Source organism: Cupressus sempervirens, chromosome 6 (genome assembly GCF_028749045.1).
Source record: "Cupressus sempervirens isolate cs-2001-9-10 chromosome 6, ASM2874904v1, whole genome shotgun sequence".
Classification (NCBI taxonomy): domain Eukaryota; kingdom Viridiplantae; phylum Streptophyta; class Pinopsida; order Cupressales; family Cupressaceae; genus Cupressus; species Cupressus sempervirens.
The window spans coordinates 85,017,569-85,032,430 of record NC_143123.1 but is presented as its reverse complement, the minus strand read 5'-3'; the positions used below and the strand labels follow the sequence as shown (position 1 = coordinate 85,032,430).

General features: G+C 36.8%; 1 protein-coding gene and 1 long non-coding RNA gene across 3 annotated transcripts in view; one reads left to right on the top strand and one right to left on the bottom strand.

The window, feature by feature from the left end:
- LOC149551292 (uncharacterized) overlaps window positions 1–2,497 on the top strand; it is a 248,345-nt gene extending 245,848 nt beyond the window's left edge. Inside the window, exon 6 of the long non-coding RNA XR_016352721.1 lies at window positions 2,222–2,497. This is a non-coding gene — a long non-coding RNA (uncharacterized LOC149551292). The remainder of the gene's footprint in view (window positions 1–2,221) is intronic.
- The window catches only part of KEA3 (K+ efflux antiporter 3), a 187,018-nt gene that overhangs the window by 119,882 nt on the left and 52,274 nt on the right, over window positions 1–14,862 (bottom strand). The gene's annotated exons all lie outside the window — the stretch shown is intronic.

The window sequence follows — 14,862 nt, the reverse complement described above, 5'->3', positions numbered from 1 at the left end:
GCATGAGAGAACTGGTTTACAAATGAGCTACAACCTTCTTAAGTACAAACTCCAACTCCAAATCTATGGTTGAATGCTAGAAAAAAGGCTCCAAAGATGGAGTCTAGAAGCCATGAAAGGAGGATATCTATTTTGAAAAAGTCCTTCCAACCCATAGGGAACTCAACACCTGGCTTAAAATACACTGAAAATGCCTTGAAAGCTCATAGAAACCCTTCAACAATCATGATAAACTCCTAATTCGAATTCTTCCTAAACTTCCTCTAGAAGCCTATATACCCTCCTTATGTCTCCAAAGTCCAAACCAACTCAAACTATATGAACAAGTCATCAAACTCAAAATCAACAATAAAGATCTCCCACTACTCTGCTTTTTGAACAACTTTGACCCCTAATGAAAGTCATTATCCCTTGTCACCAAGACTTAATCCAAAATACCTCCACTTAGCATTAAACTCACCACCCTATTGACTCCATATTGCATCTAAGACTTTAACATTATAAGGTGATTTATAACAATATCACTCAAATAATATTAAATTACATTTTTGAAATAGTTGCAGTATTTACTTTAATAAAATGAAGACCCCTCCAACTTAATAATGAATATAGTCTCGGTTGATAATAACATGATTCATTATTCAAATCAAGAAGCCCTCTCATTCTCGGCATAATGAAGAGGTATCAATAAAATTTGGAGTCCTCTCCTTTTAATGACCTCAACCTCATCATTTTTCTTCATTCGATCCTTCTGGAAGAGAAAAGAAGAAAGAAGAAAGCATCCACAGCAAGAGTTTTCTGAATTTTTGCTTGGTCTTTTCATGCTGATTAAGCCTGCAATTTAGCATCAATCTGTTCGATTATTCATGAATCTTGAACATGTCATCATTTTGTTGGAGAAACTTGGAGTTTGAATGGCAAAGCACATGAGCTGAATCTGCTTCTTCTTCTGCTGTAAGTTTTGAACATCTTCTCCTTGGCACTCAAGCAGCCATATTTATTTTTGCTGCTGCTAGGTATTCTGAAAGATGTCATTATTTTTAATGAGTGAAATTGGAGTTTTGCTGGGTTATGGAGCACATTTGTTGTTGTTTTACCTTGTGGATGGCTCACGACTCGTCGTTTGGCCACCATGGAAGTTAGAGGAGAGAGTTTACTCCACATCTTCTGGGTATTCTTCACGTGTTTTATTTGTTGAAGTCATATTTCATGTGCATTTTGGGTTGCAACCACTGGTAGTGGCGCCATGGGAATAAGACCTACTATGTATTTGGAGCTCTTTCATCATTTTTTCTTTTTGAAGGTATATTGCAGACATTATTTCAGTTGTGATTTCTCAAATATTTCAGCATTTTCCTTGATGATCTGCCCTATATATACTTTATTTTGCAAAACCCCGGACCTTTTGTTGGGAATGCTGATAAGAACTAAGGATTTTCTTGGATAGAAAATATATACAGTAACTCAATTCCTCATCTATGTGCTTTATTCCAACTTTTTGACTTCCTGAAGCTGTTGCTGAAAAGCTTACTGTAGCTCCTTACTCGAATATTTGCAGTATATAACAACACTTGTCTACCAATTATAGCCATTGTCCTTCTGTATTGCATTCCAAGTTGTAGGCTTGTCTATCTTAATATTGTTTGTTGCTCTTGATATATAGGAATTCTTGGAAAGAAACCATTTGTTGCTTTACTTCCATCATCTCACTGCTGCTCTAATGGATTTTTTTTCCCTCTTTGCTTAGCAACATCTTCACAGATTGAAGAAAATCTGTATTTGTAAACTTACAGATTCTAAAAACCCTGCTATAATATTTCTCCCGAAGCTTCTTGATTACTGTTATATGGCTTTTGACTGAAAACCTATCTGCACACATAACAACTTATATCCTTCAACAAGATCAACAACAATATTCATTACACCTATGTGCCATATATCTCCTTGTAGCTTGCATTTTCGACTCTGTTGTTCTGTTATTCCTCACTGTTGTTATTTCAGCATATTTTGTAAGCATATTACTGTTGTCATTCAGCAATACATTAATGAACCCAAAGCTTTGTTTTATTCTTTGTACTTGAGCATAATGCAATGACTGATATATCTCATTTTCCTTTCTCTACAAGTGTAATGATATAATAGTAAAGTAGACAAAAGCGTATGAGATGAGGTTACCTCTATTGCTTAGATTTTTATCTAACCCATTCTTACATGCTTGTAGGACACAATTGATGAATCAACTCAATATAGCAGCAAGAGATGAATCAGAGAAAGAAGATAACTAGTATTTACATCAGGCAATGGCTGGTTTCCCTTGACTCTCTACATCTTTGTTTTGTTTTTCCTTTCATGTCTTGGCATTTGCATAGATAGGAAGCATTAGTATCAGTAGGCTACTCTCACAGGAAATTGTGTGAGAGGCTTTTACTTTCAGCATTTCATTTCATATCAGTTGTATCTATCTTGATGAATAATACAAGGACATTCTTGTGTGAAATGAATGGCATTCATGTACTTTCTTTGTCTTCATACTTAAATTTTACACGTGTGCAAAATTTCAGTAATAGGTACACTTCTCTGTTTTGTTCCCAAGGCTTCCAACCTTGCTGCAATTTCCCTCAACATCAATGCTATTTTACCATTACCATTATCCATCTGCTCCTCTTCACCTTCAACTTGCAAAATCCCACCACCTGCAACAAACCCTTCGAGATAGAACATACAATAATCTCACAAGATTCTCCTCATAGTGGGTTGGGAATGTTGATGTGCCCGGGATCGCCCCTTTGACACTTGGAGATTAAAGTGCCAATGATGTGCTATTAGCTTGTGACCACATAGACATTCCTATGATAGATAATTTTGGAGTTGTGTTTCTTGTTCTCGGTAAAATGTATAGTGTAGCCGACGGGTAGAGTAGTATCGAACGGGCGCGTGACGCTTGAGTCACCCCTTCGAAAAGGTAAATGTACACGTTTGAGATGGACTTTGGAATCATCGTTGTAATCATTGTAATCATTGTAGTCATTGTATTCGGATTGTAATCAGCAAGTGCATATATGAATAAAGCATTTGTTCTACGTTGAATCGTGTTACACATGTATTAAGCTTTTACCCTGTACAGTAAACATTTGGTGCCATTGCCAGACAAATCCGAAACGAAGGAATGATATGAAGATTAATGTCGAATTTGCTTAACAAGGATAGGAACAAGGTGAAAGATAAGGATGAACTACACACAGCACAAGAAGTTTTAATTCTAGCACAGCGGGAACACCCAGTAGCACAGGAGGTAGCGATGACAGAGGCAATTTTTTTTTATGATGTCACAGCTCTAGCATCTCGAGCTCGCCAAGTGTTAGCTTCGGCTAAGACTCAGATGTTGGAGTTAGTGGTGAAGGAGTTGGAGGGAGTCATATCCTTCATGAGGTTGGGATGTCCAGCTGCGTTTAAAGTTTGTTTTGAGGAGAGGGGATGGCCAGATGTGGAGACCACAGAGATGCGACAGGACTGGTCCACGATGAGAGACCTTGAGATGCAGAGCCGAGTAGAGGCTCTGATTCATGAGATAGCAAAGTTATATAGCAAGGTGTACTACACTCTTCAGAGGAGTCAGGCGGATCAGGTAGCGGCCGAGAGAGCTCGAGAGGAGTTAGCTGCCAAGTTAGCTTTAGAAAGGGCAGCTTGGGAATCTGAGAGGACGGCCTGGCAATTCGAGAGGATAGCTTTGTTAGTAGAAAAAGAACGGTTGGCAATAGAAAAAGAAAAGATGGCAGCAGAGAAGGAGAAGGAATTGGGAGAAGTCGGAGAGATGATGCAGTCAGCCCTGGAGCTTCAAATGGAAGCAGAAGCAGAGCTGAAGATCAAGAAAGAACAAGTCTACAAGTTATGGATGGAGCTGAATGAGTTGACGACACGGACGCATCCCTCTGTCTAGTACTTATGCGTTGATGTATTTTATTATTTTGAATTTTGTTGTATTGTCGTCCGAAGACGACTTTTTCTTTTGGGGGGGATGATGTTGTCGATAAAATGTATAGTGTAGCCAACAGGTAGAGTAGTATCCAAACGGGCACATGACGCTTGAGTCACCCCTTCGGAAAGGTATATGTACATGTCCAAGATGGACTTTGGAATCATCATTGTGATCATTGTAGTCATTGTATTCAGATTGTAATCAACAAGTGCATATATGAATAAAGCATCTGTTCTACATTGAATCGTGTTACAAATGCATTAAGCTTTTACCCTGTATGGTAAACATTTCTAAAGTCTTCTATAGCAGCCACTTGTTAGGGTTTGATCTTCATTACTTTTGGGACATTCTAAGGATTATGTTTTATGATTGAGCAAATTATCTTTCATGTTGCCTTGGATCATAGCTGGTAAAAAATTAATATTTCCTTGGATGCATTATATAAAGGGATATTCCAAGGATCCCTACAACTTGTTTGTCCTCTTGTGCAATTGTGAGGACATGTCATATTTTCATATTTCCTTTAATAAGGAAATTAGTTTATCTTCTTAGAGGATGTTGACACCGTGCACATACCTATTATGAATTGTGGCATTCATAAAATTGAGAGTCACACATGCAACTCCTCTTCTCATCTCTATTTAAGAGATGCTCCTCTCTCATTCTTCAACAACACAAACACATATTATTGTAAATGAGCTTCATGCTCTGTAATGATCTGGTCTAAAATGATCAAATGAATTAAATTTTGATCTGAGATATTTTGTCAGACAGTTGGGATGTAATCCTGATAATAAGCTTTGGTGTTGTTGTAAGTAATTCGATTCCAAGATGTATAACAATATAGCTAAGAAATCCATGTACAATGTAATAATCTCAAAGAATAACAGTATTGCCTTTTATTAATCTCAAATCACAACAAACCCCATACAATGCTTTAACTATGGTGTATCATGGTAAAACATGTATTAAATGAACTCTCCAACATTTATCTATATTTAAATTTCAAACATAGACAGTTAATAGTGGAACCTGTGAGTTGGCAGACTGTATTGCTCAATTAACATATGCTCCTCCAAAACTCATTCAAAATCTGCCAATGCTAGGTACACCTCTGTCAACACTAACTGATGAACCTGCCTTGGTGTGAATACTTTGACCGTGTTCTGCCTGAAGTGATGTTGCTCCAATTATGAGTGGCCGCCAGTAGAAGAGAGGATGACTGTGTGGTAAAGTCGTGGCACCTGTTTGGCATCTTAACTATCACCTTCATTCCCTAAGTGCAGACCATGCTATTGTTTCCTTGCCGTAGATTTGAAGAAAGGAGACTCGTGCAACTATCTGTGGGCTGCTGTCAGAATCTGTAGACGTTACTGCAATTTCTCCCTACTTCCCCATGTGTTGTTCCTGTTACCTTGTTTCCTGTTTGTCACTACTGGCCGTGAATACATTGGCATAGAGTATTCTCAGCAATATACTGTCACTGTAATTAACTTCTTCTGAGTGTTATATCTGCTGTCAAATTTGACCTGCTAGTTACTGGATGGGATAATCATGTGTGGACTGCATCATTGAAGAAATCTGAATGTCTTCCAACTACCATCATCTATTACACATTCCTCTACTGCAGCTTGACATTAAACAACATTACTATACTTAACTGAAAACTGGAGTGGTACTTACGTAGATGACTTCTCTCCTGCCATGGGGAAACTGATCTCTTCCCTTACCATCCAACTCCAACTATTAAAAACTGACCTATGCGTTATTAGGCTCCTGCCGGCTTTAATCACCAATCTGTCATGGAGCTATAATCTCCTGATATCAACATATTATTCCAGTCTTTAATTCTGAAAATGCAATTGTGAGTGTCAGGTTTGCGTCTAGCCTCACTGATTTCCTTAAGGGGTTTCGTCCTTAGGAATTATACAGTCACATTAAAGCAACCTTTAGGATTTTTATAAATATCATATATCCGTTGTGTCAATCCCAATGTAGCTCCACGCTTTTATAACCTCGATATGAGGGAAGACACAAACAACTAGGCAATGTGGGATTAAAAGCCAATTTCGTCTTTTAGTCACTTAAGTGACTTTATAACTTTATCACATTAAAATATTTAAATAAATCACTTAAGTCATTTACACTTTAATATCTTTTGAAATACTTGTCTGATTGCCATGCCATCTGAAATAGGAATCTCTCCTCATAAATCCCCATGTGATCGAATACACTTTCTAAAAATAGAAAGAGTTCATCTCTATTACCCCTAACTTACTATACACGGTAAGTATGGCAAATGGAGTCCAAATGACATCAAACGAAGGCCAAATCCATAAGTCGCTGAATGTTGGAGATGAATCAATCCTCAGAAGACCCTCTAACCATCCTCATTAGCCTATGAGGATCCAATATTAGGCTAATCCCTGAAATTCTGATGCTGGCAATCAATGGGAACATTACATGCTCCCTCTCTTATTCATAGGCTTTGCCTCATTCATAATGTCACAAGGGGTTTTTTCCTTTCCTTTCCCCCTTTCAAATTCTTGAGTCTCTTTGTTGGCTCTTTTGGTGACATCTCCTAGTTCTTGTATTTCTCATGATAACACTCTTCGACTTCTAACTCTCTTGGATTAATATTGTTGAAGTTTTGATCAGATTTAGGGTATGTGTATCTTTTAAATCTTGTGTTAACTTGGATAATATTCTTATATAAGATTGTCAAATCAAGGTAATCTTGATTACTTATACTTGAATCTTATTTAACTAAAGTATAACATTATCTCTCTTGAAATATATATATTGATTTCCTAATTGATATTATATCAAATCTCATTTGATATATATCAATATCAGTTAGTGTATATATAATCTCAATGTAATAAATTAATATAATATACATCTCATGATATATAGTATCTCTTGAATGATCTTACTCATATTATATTGATTATCTCATATATATTAATATCTCACATCTTATATTATATTAATATGTTATATACATAACATATACTACTTATTATTTCCATGTCTCATAACATTTTTTTTCACACTTATTGAAAGGTATATATAAAACTCACTATTTTCCTGACAGGAAATTTCACTTACAAATATTCATATTTTTCACTTATATTCTCATCTCTCTCATATTCTTCACGATTTCTTAATATCATTCTCACTTAACATATTGCTGCAATATACTCAATGATATATATTGCAGGTATGTATAAAATCTGATTTCATATCTATGTTGAATGTTGCTACATGTATAAAGCCTCAAACTTTATTCATCCTTCATTCCATTCGGTCACCTTTATTACTGCCATATATTTTATTGATATCCTTTTATTATCTTTGATTGACTGAATATATCTTCACTTCCTATGTTCAATGTATATATTAGATTGCTGCTGTGTATATGTATTTGATCCAAAGTAACAAGAATTGGAATCGGATCAAAATCGGCAAGGCCGAATCCAATCGTGAATCGGTATCGAATCAACCATGAATCGACAAATTTAAAAAACCCTTAAAATTTAGTGAGTAACTTATTTCATAAACCATTTATCGCTGATTCAATTCATCGATTCACAAAAAATCGTTTGCCTTGAATCGAATCGCCAAATCATGTGAATCGTCGTGATTCTTGGAACTATGAAATTTTGATCATTTATGATAGTGCTGTGAGTATATGTCTATGTTCTAAACTCAAAAATAGGTTTCATCTTTATAGGGGACTATGTCTTACAAGGAGACATGTCTCTCCATGAGACATTAGTCTTCTCTCCTTAACCTATTCGAAGAAAACCTTAATTCCCTTTTAATAGATGATCGGTATTGTTTAGTTAATCCATGTTTACTAAGACTGATAAAAATCCAATGTAGATTATATTAAGTTCACTTTTAAATCAATGATTATATATTAGTTATAATTATTATGCATAACTATGATAGTTATATAGTTATCACTTATACTAATCAAAAACACTATTTGACGATGATTTATCATAGCTACTATATTTCAAATTCATAGTTGATAGTATAATCAACATAGAGTAATATTTCAAGTTATCTACCATTAGTGATAACTATCATGATTATCACATAATGATAATTATGCTATGAAGCTTAGGATCATCAACATATAGTGCTAAGATGTCTAACATATAATGATTATTCTAAGTAAAGAAGGAGAAATATCAATTGGTTAGGGTTAGAATAATTTTACCGAAGCTACAATTCTTTGCCTTCTGTGATGATGGTTGTGGTGGTTGCATATCCTGTGCAATGAGATTCTTTGGTGGGACGCTCTCCTCCATTCTTCTTTTCTTTCTATGGATAGTTTCCTCTAACCAGGAATCAGCTGAGAGGACATTCAATGCTAACTGGAGAGCTAATGGATCAAATAATTTTCTGGCCACTGGGGGAGTCTCCTTCTTCCTGCTAGAGAAAGGAAAAGTCACAATCTTAGTTATAAAATGTGCAGGAGGGTTACCTTGATCCATGGCTTGTGGTTGTTGTGGAGTAACTTGAGCTTGTTAATCACCATTAGGTCTGCAATCTGGCTGATTACTATCTCCATCCAGGTTGATAATTGGCACCGTCGAGGGGTTTTTAGCGGCAAATTGCTCCTCTTTCTCCTTTTCTTTCTCTGCCTTAGCATCTCCATCATTTCATGTATCAGGCAAAGGGCCTTCTCCATAGGTTGGATGGATTTGAATGTTCTTTTCTGGAGGGTCATTTCCTCCACCAACAAATTCTAATGGACCCACAAAAATTGAAGTAGTAGTTGCTGCGGTAGAAGTGGTTGTTGATGTAGTCTGAGCTCCACCAGACACTCCTGCAGATGAGCCTTTGTCACCCAATCCACTTCCTTCTGGCCCTCGTCCATTCTACCAATTTATCGATCCGTTTGATGATGCCAACCATCAGAATTTCCATCTTATCTACCTTGGGCTCCTTGGGTGGACTTGTGCACTATGGGAGTGTCTTTGACTTCTTTCTCCTAGGTAGAGGACCTCAAGTGGTGATCATTGTCCTCGATATCACTAACATTGATGTTCACATTATACAATTTGACTTCCCCTACAGTGAGCCTAGACCAAAACATTTCTCTAGTCTACACCTTAGTATAGCAATTGGCCCAGTAATCCTCAATATCAAGCACATGCTTATAGGTGGAGCCGAGCTATAGATGATCCTTAACATAATTCAGTGGATCATACTAGGGCCTAATGACTTCATAGTCATTCAATTTGATCTTGCCTTCAAAGGCTTTAATTAAATTTCGTGCATCTGACCTAGATGCCAAGAGTATGGGCCTACAACAACTGGAAAAGGAATTCTCGCCTTCTTAATTGCTGAACACAAGGTATTCACTTCCAAAAGTTGTTTACATAACTCAATCGAAACTAACTTGTCTTCAGGGTACCTGGGCAATCTCTTTGAAAAGCCATCGAGCACACCAATCCAAATGTATTAAAATGCCATGTACTAAATGAAATAGCACACAAACTGGGCAATTGCTGAAATTGCCTCTAGTGAAAATCTGCACTCGGGACACCTTTGTAGCTCTCTGCATAGCCTCATAGTGAAGGCACCATTCACCTTAAAATATTCTTCATAGCTCTTATCGAGTTGCAAAGAGGGGTAGAATTCATAGACCTTCATGTCTTCATTGAAATCCTCAATGCTTGGCAGGTCTGGCCACAAATGAATGGTTGCCAGGATATATATCTGGAATGATGGCATATAAAATTGCTAAACGCCTTTGCTGAGTTCAGCCAACTACTCAGCTCATCGCAAATTATTTGAGCCTAGTCGATATACTATCCATCGTGTAATGTTCCCAATTTTGTCAGCATCAAAGTTTCATGGATTAGCCTATTATTGTGATCCTTGTAGGCTAATTATTGTGGATAGAGGGTCTTCTACGGCAGTGGCTTGGCTTGGGAGGGTCTTATCTTCTCCACATTTTAGTAAGCTACAGGTTGGTCTTTGTTTGGCTCAAATCAGACTTCGTTTGGGCTTTAGTTTTGTGTTAAGTTGGTGTTAATCAAGATGGACTCTTTCTATTTTTGAAAAGTGCATTTGGCCACATGGAGAAATAATAAGTATGACTCCTATTTCAGATGACATTTAAATGATGAGTATTTTGGGAGTTATTATATTTTTAGTGGCCAAATTATTAATAATTATTAAATGGCTTATTATAAAGTTATAATTTAACTTTATAATTTCACTTAAGTTGAGAGTTGAGTTATCATTGGAAAGTGTCATTTATTAATAAGTTAAGCCAAGTCAAGTAAGAGAATCTAAAGGAAGCTTCTAATTAATGTTGTGTGGTGAAGCTTCTTGAGTGAAGTTACACTTTGGCAACAAAAAGGGATTTGGAGGTTATAAATACAAGCCCATTTGTTGAGAAAAGCATGTTTGATTATTTATTTGCTTTTGTTTCCTTTGTGGCTTTTCTGAGGTTCCTGATTTTGTGGCCTTGCTGAATTATAAGGGTTTGATTTTGAAGTCTGAAATCGATTTCCTCATACTGTGCTTACTGTGGCTTAAGGAGAGAATTTGCTGATGTTGTCTCCATTACCATTGCTGAGGTCAAGTGGATTGGTTTGTTGCAATTTGAATTTAGAGGGCACAATTGTTGAAGCTGATTGTGCTTTCCACAGCTAAGGTATTGTGGTTAAGCCTGGGAATTATTCTAATTGATTTGTCTTCCATGTCTGATTTTCCTATTGCTTTGGAAGGAGAGATTAGTGCTGACAGAAATTGTTTTGAATCAAGAGAATTTGCTGCTGTTGTTTAAATATTTAAATTCTAGGTGCCAAAGGCCTGGCTAGGTGTCGGTACATTTGGCATAAAGCTTCAACGATCTCATGCTTGGAGATTTCTGATGTTGGATATCAGTTCTCCTGCGGTCTTGGACGCTAAGACATTATTAATTTTGGGCTGACGTGTACATCTGATCAAAGGCATTGGATATTTCTATATTGGTCGCTGGCTGTACATCTATCTAGAGTCTAGACATTCATATCTGCTCATATCATAACAGCATTACAAGTCAGTTAGTACATTTAATTCTTTGACATCATGGTCTTGCCAATAGCTGCCTAGGAATTGGTGAATTGGATGTAACTCAAAGGGGAAATTGAAGGTCTGTTGCAACTTCTATCAAGAGCTGAGAATTTTGCAGTCTCATCATCATTTGTAATAAACAGAGTTAGTTTTCATGCAGCCTTCAGAATTGATACATACTGAATTTCCATTGATTCTAATTTTCAGAGCTGGAACATTAGTTGTAAATTTGTAATTGATGCTTTCGTATCATATCCTTGTTAGAAAATCTGAAACCCCTAGAAACAGCACACTTGAAACTATCAGAGCATGCTTGCAAAATGTTTGATGAAATGTCAAACATCTAAAAGTAAAGTGAGTTAGAACTAGTTGGGGTTCTTATACATCAGCACATATTGCTTGTACAAGGAAGAAATGATGCTTGATAAAATTAAGGACCTCCTCATGTCCTTTGATTCTCAACAACAGAGCTAAGGTGTCTACTATCTCTCGCTTCATACTGGTTCCAAACATAGTCTTTGGAAGTTTTCTCTTCAGTGATTGGAACCAGGTTGTCAAAATGTCACCTTGCCTCTAAGTCCTTTTATCATTAAACATGGAGGCAGCCAAGACGAAGTAAATGTCACAAAACTCCGCTCTATCTGAGATACCAAATGTGCTTTGCATTAGCCCTCTGTCAAGCGTGATCAAGATTGAGTCATCAGGCATTTTGATTTGCTTCAATTTTGCATCATATCTAGCTATGCACTCCTTCACGATCTTAGGTGCCTGGACGGCCATTGGAAATCCAATAGACTCCACAAGTCCACTTTCTTTAAGCTTCAGAGTAATTGAATGAATGGGCTGATTGTTGAGTTTTCTATGCAAGTCTTTGAGATTATAATATTTGAAAGATGTGTCTGTATAGGTCTTGAGCTCACTCGCTAATCCAGGTAGGCTATCAGTTCCACCAATCTTTCCAACCATTCACTATATAACAATACACAGAGCTAGGGAAGTCACACTCAATCATAATAATATGCTAGTTGCAATATGCAGAAGCAAACCTACCAATAACTTCATCTTATTGAATTTAAATTCGAATGTTGGGCATTTAATCACCTACGCCACACGAGTGAATAATGACTTGATTAAACGTATCTCTCCTTTAACGATGCAACAATCAAATTAACATTTAGTTTGATTAGCTAACGGCTTCATTTCATTTCAAATGCTTTGTTAACAGGCATCCATACAATAGGTTGAACCTTTAAGCTCTAGTGCAACACAAAATGAACTTTTCGACTCTCCCCTTTAGCATTGGTTTTTGGAAGGGTGGCTCAAGGAGTGAGAATCCACCTTAAATAGAATAGACACCTCATTTATCAATCTTGGGCAGAAACCAGTTTTACTCTTTACCGAAATGCGCTCTTTCGCTCCCTTACTTTTCTGAAAAAAGCTATAAGATGAGAAAACTTCCCTTTGTTTCCTTACTTCTTTGTTAATTTTCTCAGTGTACCACAAACTGGGAATCTCCGACGAATATTCTGCCTTATAAACAAACTATCTGTTTATCAGCTTTGCCTTATCAAAGAAGTGCCTCAACAAGTGCTCCTTCAACGGATGCATAGTCAAAATGATGTTTTTCCAACACGGCCATGATTCGTTTGAATTCTTTCATTTCAACTGCATGATTGGCTTGGAGCCAACTTTAAAGTCTCCCAGGCACTACCTTTTACATTGACATTCGATCCACTAGCACTAATTCACTTTTTTAGAAAATTGAGGGTACAAATGCACTAGCACACTGAGGATGGCCAAAATCCGACATTGATTGGACTCAACTGCAACTAGCCTATCTGAATCCATTTTCAGCACAAGGTTCCTCTAAGCATCTTAAGGAAAAGAAAACTCCAGATATATATCTTGAAAACTTCACCATATTCCCATTTCGGGAATTGGGATTGCGGGTACGCTAGAGGATATTGTGTACTAACAGAAGCCATTTTCCAAAACATCATCAATTTCTTTAGGATGCCCCAAAAATAATTCATGGTTGCTCAATAGCTTCCTAAACATCTTTAGAGGTGGAATCCTCTCCAAAATATCTCATAATTTCATTAGATTTCTACCTCTTCGAAAAATTGGATAGAGGCTCCACGATGAGACTACGGCACACTCAGAGTAGCTAAATTCCAAAAACTCTCAACTGCATTAGGAATACTCTGCAAATTGCTTCTTCATGTTCACCATACTTCTTATTACTCCTAGAATGCAAATCCAACATAAATGGATTACCATTTAACCAGATTCATGCACTTCGGAAAAGTGCCTTCCAAGGTACGTTGCAAAAGCAGGCGGAGACACAAGGTTCACTTCTTTGCCTTGGCTTTGAATTTTCATGTCATTGTTCTTCTTAATGTGATCCGACTTAGAATGAGCGTAGACCGAGCATGAATTGATCTTTCTAAGGGGGATTAAGCTTTCTTCTCATCTAGGAAAGCGCATCAACATTTGCCCAACCAAACCTATATCACTTAGTCGACTGACATGCACATACTTTGCTCAATTCCCGAATAGGAAAACTTAAAGAAATAGATGAGAAGGAAAGCCACCAAATAGCTATCTAGACTTGGACATAGATTCATTTGCATTGATTTAGCACCAAACTAGAAGCGTAAAAGGGGAAGACCGAAAGTCTGGCAACATGATGCCAAGACATCACACACATAATGACATGTCATCCACGATGTCAAACATCACACGCATAATGATATGTCATCAACTATGCTAGACATCACATGAATAGTGCCATATCAACCACGATGCTGAGTCAGCCATTCCCAGCAGTGAGTACAAAAACCATAGGAATATTATAAGGTAGAAGACGCTGAAGACAAAACATCTTAAGCATGATAGGGAATCCAACACAAGATAAAGAACCGGAAGCCAAAACGGATCTCTAAGATGGATGGAACTATTGCAGACAAAAGCCAAAGCTTTAGATAGAGTATGAAGCTACTTTGAAGTAGAAAAAATGCATATAGAACATCACCAAAAGAATGAATAATATTGCAGCCATACACTAGACAGAATCTCCACTCTGTCTCAACAGCAACCAAGAATACAATAACAGATAACACAGGTATGAATGAGTTCTCTCACAGCTACCATAACATTAACATGAGAACCTTATTACGGCTTAAGGATGGTCTTGAAACTTATTCTTTTTTGCAATGACAAGTCATGCAAACACTTTGGTTAATAATTTTCTCAAAGGGAGAGTTTGTAAACTCAACATTATTCTTTAAGTGTTTTGTCATTGACAAAATATCCTTTCACAAAGTTTCACCAAATCTATCCTTTCACAAAGTTTCACCAAATCTAACTGTCATTGTTTGAATTTTTACTTCAAGGAGTTAATTAATTCTAGCTTGCAACTTGCAAATGTAATTCTGTTGTAGATTTTAATATACACATGACATAACTAAGAAACAAAATTCCCAATGGAGAAGAACTCTATCATAATATAAGAATCACGTAAACCCAAGCTTATTACAGAAAATGTACAACACATTTTCATTAGAAGTAACCAAAAGAACCCAAGTTTTGTTAAGAGGTTTGCAATTGATTAAGTCTTTAATCAATATCATATGAGTTCTTTGGTAATCATCTCACCACAAGATCTTTGTCAATTGCACCATTCAAAAAAAAATGTGGCAGCATACTTTACATTCATTAGGATTGAACGGCACCATCACATGCCATTGCAGGGAGGGAAATTTTGTTGACTAATAAACAAGTGATTTGAAGTCTACAAA